The 6,000-nt window shown below is 39.4% G+C and overlaps 1 protein-coding gene across 2 annotated transcripts in view; it reads left to right on the top strand.

The window, feature by feature from the left end:
• Window positions 1-6,000, top strand: part of RELN (reelin) — a 646,525-nt gene that overhangs the window by 527,955 nt on the left and 112,570 nt on the right. The window lies entirely within an intron of this gene.

Raw genomic sequence — 6,000 nt, 5'->3', positions numbered from 1 at the left:
TGGAGGGTCAGAGAAGAAGAGGAAGACCCCCAATGAGATGGATTGACCAAGTGGACTGAAGCATGGCAACAATAGTGAGGTTGGACCAGGATCGGGCAGTGTTTCATTCTGCTGTGCATAAGGTTGCTATGGGTCAGTACCGACTTGATGGCACCTAACAACAACAACAACAATTTGGTCAAACGTTTAATATACGCATCTTTGATGTGATAACTGGAATTGCAGTTGCATTGGTAGGACCTGACCAGATGTTTTTGGGGTCTAAGCAAATGTGAAAGCAGGAAGGATACAGAGAAATAGTTTTATCTTCTCCTTTTTCTAACTCTTCCAGTACATGCAAGACAATGAAGGAGATTTGAATCATCAGCACCACACTGTTTCTAGTAAGATTGTTGTTGTTGTTGTTAAGTGCCGTGGGGTTGGTTCCAACCCATAGCAACCCTGTATAGGATTTCCGAGGAGCCACTGGTGAACTTAAACTGCCGATCAGGCAGTTCAAATGGGTTTGCAGTCTGATGCATTAACCCACAGTGCCACATAAGATTAAAGTCTGTCTTCTCAGCTATCATTTCCTGAGAATCCTCCCAGAGTCTTTACTGCTGCTATTTAGTCAAAGACCTCTATTATATGCCCTCTGAGCTCTAGGTCATTCTTTTTAAAAAATTTTATTGTGATTTGAGTACAAGTTTACAGAGCAAATTGGTTTTCCATTCACATTTTTCTGTGACACTGACTACAGTCCCCACATGGTAACAGCATTCTTCCCACTTCCTTCCTGGGTTTACAGTTTCCATTTCACTTTCTTTCCTCTGCCTTCCTGCCTTCTAAGCTTTATCCATAGACAAATGCTGCCCTTTTAATCTTGAATGGCTGATTGTTCAAGGACAGTACACCTCCCTGATGTTGTTGTCTACCTTATTTGGTTATCATTGTTAAGTACAGTTGAGTCCGTTCAAACTCATGTTGTTGCTAAGTACCATGGAGTTGTTTCTGACTCATAGTGACCCTGTATAGGTTTGCTGAGGCTGTAAATTTTTACAGGAACAGAAAGCCTCATCTTTCTCCCATGGAACAGCTGGTAGTTTCAAACTACCGACCTTGAGGTTAGCAGCCCAATTCGTAATCACTACGCTACCAGAGCTCCTTGTTCAGGCTCATAGCAACCCTGTATAAGGATTCTGAGGAGCATCTGTTGTGTGGCTGAAAGTTGAACTAGGGGAGTGAGTTCAGTTCCACGCCTGTAGAGTTACTGAGAGCCATAGTCTCAGAAGTTCTACCAGACGATTAAACCTGAGGTTTTTTTTTTTATGATTTTGGCTTTTGTTGCACATTTCTCCCACTCTATCCAGGACCTTCTATTGATTGTGATCTCTATCAGAATAGTCAACAATGTGAACTGGGCACCATCTATTTTGTTCTGGCTTCAGGATCATTGGGGCTAAGGTGTGATCCATTAGTCCTGAGAACTAATTGTTTCCATGTCTCTTTAATTTTCTTTGCTCTTCTTTGCTCCGCACAGGGAGAGATCGAGAGCTGTATCTTAGATGACTGCTCACTAGCTTGTAAGACCCCAGTCGCTACTCACCAAAGTAGGATGTAAAAGAGTGTCTTTGTGGACTCTTACAACAATTAACCCTGATGCCTATGTGACATTGCTCCCTACCTCCAGGCCCAGAAACTCATTCCTTCAAGGTGTTTGGCTATGGCTAGGAAATTCCTTATTTGCTTTATTAGAAAACCAAACCAAACTATTGCCATCGAGTCAATTCTGAGTCATAGTGACCATAGAGGTCCTGGTGTGGCACTGTAGGATAAGCACTGGACTGCTTACCTCAAAGTCAGCAGTTCAAACCCACTAACCACTCCTTGAAAATAATCGTAAATGCTATGTATCAGAACCAACCCAGTGGCATATAACAACAACATAGGGTTTCTGAGACTGTAGATCTTTATGGAAATAGAGCCTCATGTTTCTCCCACAGAGCAGATGGTGAGTTTGAACGGCTGACCTTGCAGTTAACAGCCCAGTGTTTATCCCATAGCACCACTAGATGGATATATTTACAGCACATACAAATACGTATTGAAATATTGCCTACCAAAAACTAGAAAGGTTCCTATGTGTAGTTCCTTTTGCCTACTCATACCTGTTCATTTTGTCTGTCTGTATACCATGTGTAGATTAATTTTGTTATTACTGTGATTAATAGTATTTATCTTCAGTGTCAGTTACTTGTGCATCTCTCTGTATCTTCCTTTTCTTTAGTGATATTGTGCTGATCGCCTTATTGCATATTGTCTTCACTTCACTCAAATTAACATGTGTCTTGGGTTTTGTTACGTTAGTTAGTGATTTTCCCTTCTCTCTCCTCCCATGCCTGGTAACCATCAAGGATTTTTTTTTTCCTGTATACAAACCTTTCTTTGACTTTTTATAACAGTGGACTTAACAATATTTGTCATTTTGTGACTGACTTATTTCACTCAGCATAACGCCTGCCAAGGAGTATGATGACTTTCTAGGATAAACACTGGACTGCTAACCATAATATCAGTGATTCAAGCCCACCAGCTGCTCCGAGGGAGAGAGATGAGGTGGAGGCTTTCTGCTCCTGAAAGATTTACAGCCTCTGAAACCCTACATAAGAAGGTTATGAGTCAGAACTGTCTCAACAGCACGTAACAACAACATCCTCCAGGTTCATCCATGTTATGAAGTTGTCTTGGTGATCCCGTGCTGCTATAACAGAAACCCTGTGTGTGAATGGCTTTAACAATCAGAAATTTATTCTTTCATGGTTTAGGAGGCTAGAAGTCCAAATTCAGAGCACCAGCTCTGGAGAAAGATCCTTGTCTGCTTTCAGCATCTTGTAGGCCCAGCATTCCTTGGAGCTCTCCGTGTGTTTTGGCATCAATATTCCTCTGGATTTAGGATCAGGGTCCCCAAGTCAAAGGATACAAGTGGTAATATGTCCTCCTGAGCTCAGCTCACTTCTCTCTCCTTTTATGTCTAAAAAGAGATTGACTCAAAATACAACCTAATCCTGTAGGTGCATCTGATCCCATTGGCATCATAGAAGTGAGGAGAATTACATCAGATCAGGACTTGTTACTTCAAATCTTATCATGGGACGGATTGCCTCGTATTATAGCTCTTCATGGAGCTGATGCTACATCTTAACTGCTAATCCACTAAGAATCCTGGCCCAGCAAAGTTGACACAAAACCTTAACTATCAGAGAAGTGTTTTGCAGATTTTTTGTTATTCTTTAAGATTGTGTAGTATTCCATTATGTACACCATAGTTTAATTATCCATTCATCCGTTGATGGACACTTAGGTTGTTTCCTTCTCTTTGCTATTGTGAATAAATGCTGCAGTGAGCATGGGTGTATCTGTTTCTGTCCAGGCTCTTATACTAGGTTATATACCTTGTAATAGCACTGCTGGATCAAATGCTATTTCTGTTTTCAACTTTTTAAGGAAGAGCCTCAGTGGTTGCTCCATTTTACAGTCACACCTGTATTATATGAGAGTAGTCTCCCCACCTTGCCAGCATGTGTTATTTTCTGTCTTATTAAAGTTTGCTATTCTTGCTGTCATAAAATGGTATCTTATTATTGTTTGTATTTGTATCTCTCTACTGGCTAATGATTGTCAGCATTCCTTCATGTGTTTGTTGGCCACCTGAATGTCTTCTTTGGTGAAGTGTCTGTTCATGTCCTCTGGCCTTTGTTTTAATGAATTGCCTTTTTGTTGTTGATATATGTCATTCTTGAGGATAACAACTGTCAGAGTTGCATATTTACATTTCCTTGTGCAGGGGTTTGATTAAGTATGTCTCCTCACTTGATTTCAGGCTACATGAAGACAGGGACCATGTCTACTTTTTGTACCAATTGTATCCCCAGTCCTAGCACTATGCCTGGAATATTGTCACTTGGAAAATGTTTGTTGAATGACGAATAAGTACCAACAATAAGTGTTCAACTACGATGAAGACAACTTCATTTAAAAAAAAAATCTAAAATACATGTAAAGCTTTTCAGCAGAAATCATTATTTTGCAGTTGCCTGTGGCTACCTGAAATGACAAGAATGACACATGCAGACACATCGTCATCATCATCTTTGCAAGTCTTATATCCTCTATTTTAAAGCAGATAAAAGCTACATGACACCTAGTTATACTTATTAGCTTAACTTTGTTTTACTTATGTCCTCCCTTCTTGGGGTGGTCTCTCTGTGACTGTAGTTGTCTTAATGAGCTTGACCAGTTCTTCCTCTTGCTCCTACAAACCTCTGAGGTTGTTAAATGACTAGTGTCCAACCCCCGAGTGTGTTACAGAAAGGTTAACAGAACAGCACAGTCATCAGGACACAGGCACAACTTGGAGGAATGGAAATGAAACCTATGTCATGATAAGAAAAATCCTTGTTGCTTAGAATAACACCTTCCAACTAAAAACTGCCTAAGAAGGTTAAAGAATGGAAAAGAATAATAATCTCTTGCCTTTTCATTATGAATTAACATCCTTTATCAAGGCCTTTCAACTGTGATTCACCATGTCCTGGCCTCACCCTACTAACCAAATGATTCATCTTTTTGTTTCTAGGTTGTTTTTTTGTTTTTTCTTTTCCTGTATTTAAATTTGGGATCCTAAGACTGGGCATCTTTTATCCTCTCAAACATCTAGCAGTAGACTATACTTCTTGAAGAACAAAACTCTTAGGACCTTAGAATCTGTAAATAAGGGTACTCACTTTGGCCAGCCCAGACCTTGATTCCTTGTTATCATGCAAATTACAGGACCCCAGGAATCAGAGATGGATCAAAACATTTCATTTATCCTTCAGTTCCTCTCAGATTACCAAAACTGCTTCAAGAATTCCACCTGAAGTTGGCATTTGGTGGAGAAACACCCTCATCTTGCTCAGAATTACTACTTGGGTAAAAGAAAGGAAGGCTGCTCTTACCTCTTTCATTGCTTCCTATGGGGCAAAAGTTTAGAATCCATGTCTGTTACTCAAATAAAGAAATCAAAAGAAGAGGAAAACATGACTTCTAATCAAAGAGGACTTGTTTCCATGAACTGGTGTGTTCTCCTCTTTTATCTTAGATATCATACAAGTTATCTTTTGGAGGAAGCATAGAGACATTTAGGTCATTTTGTTTAAAAGCAGTTGGCAACAGCTACCAATTGCCAACTCTATATACTTCCTTTGAGATGAAAAACTCTTCACAGGCTGAGTAACATTACAAGCCCAACAGAAGGAATTTTCCCAAAATCCACTACACTAGGACTATATTTTATTTGACTCTTTGTGTTACTTTTGTTTTGTTTTTCTAATCTGCTTTAATTCCGTTCTGTTTTGCCTTAAAAAAAAATAAGACACATATATTTTGAATTTGCTCTGAGTGAAATAAGAAATGTGTTCACCATTCTCTTACATGCTAATGCTGGGTCTTGTATTCTCTTTCTCTCTCTGTATTTCTCTCATTCTTTCTCTGTCTCGCTCTCTCTTTTGTATATATATGTGTGTAGACTTCACTGGTTTAGCATCTCCAGAGAACCCAACCTAAGACACTATTATTTAGTTACTTGTAGCCCTAGTCACTGTAGGTTAAGCACTAGATTGCTAACCACAAAGGTCAACACTTCAAACCAACCAGCAGCTCTATAGGAGGAAGATGAGGCTTTCTACTTCAATAAAGATTTACAGCCTCAGAAACCCTGTACAGGGTCACTGTGAGTCAGAACCAACTCAGTAACACTTAGCAACAACAATATCTGGAAACATTAAAATTTAAATTTTGCCCATTTTCCAAGAGTAGATAATTAAAGGGGGAAAAAAATGTCAAGGTTATGGTTCAGTGTTGCCAAATTACCAAAGCTATTTGAAGAGCGCAAACAAATTGCACTCTGATACTGTCATATTATTTTACAATAGAAGGGAGAATCTCTGTCCATGATTACCTTTGGCAGTTTTCATTAATCTT

The sequence above is a fragment of the Chrysochloris asiatica genome, unplaced genomic scaffold, assembly GCF_000296735.1.
Source record: "Chrysochloris asiatica unplaced genomic scaffold, ChrAsi1.0 scaffold00010, whole genome shotgun sequence".
Classification (NCBI taxonomy): domain Eukaryota; kingdom Metazoa; phylum Chordata; class Mammalia; order Afrosoricida; family Chrysochloridae; genus Chrysochloris; species Chrysochloris asiatica.
This window is presented reverse-complemented; position numbering and strand designations above follow the sequence as displayed.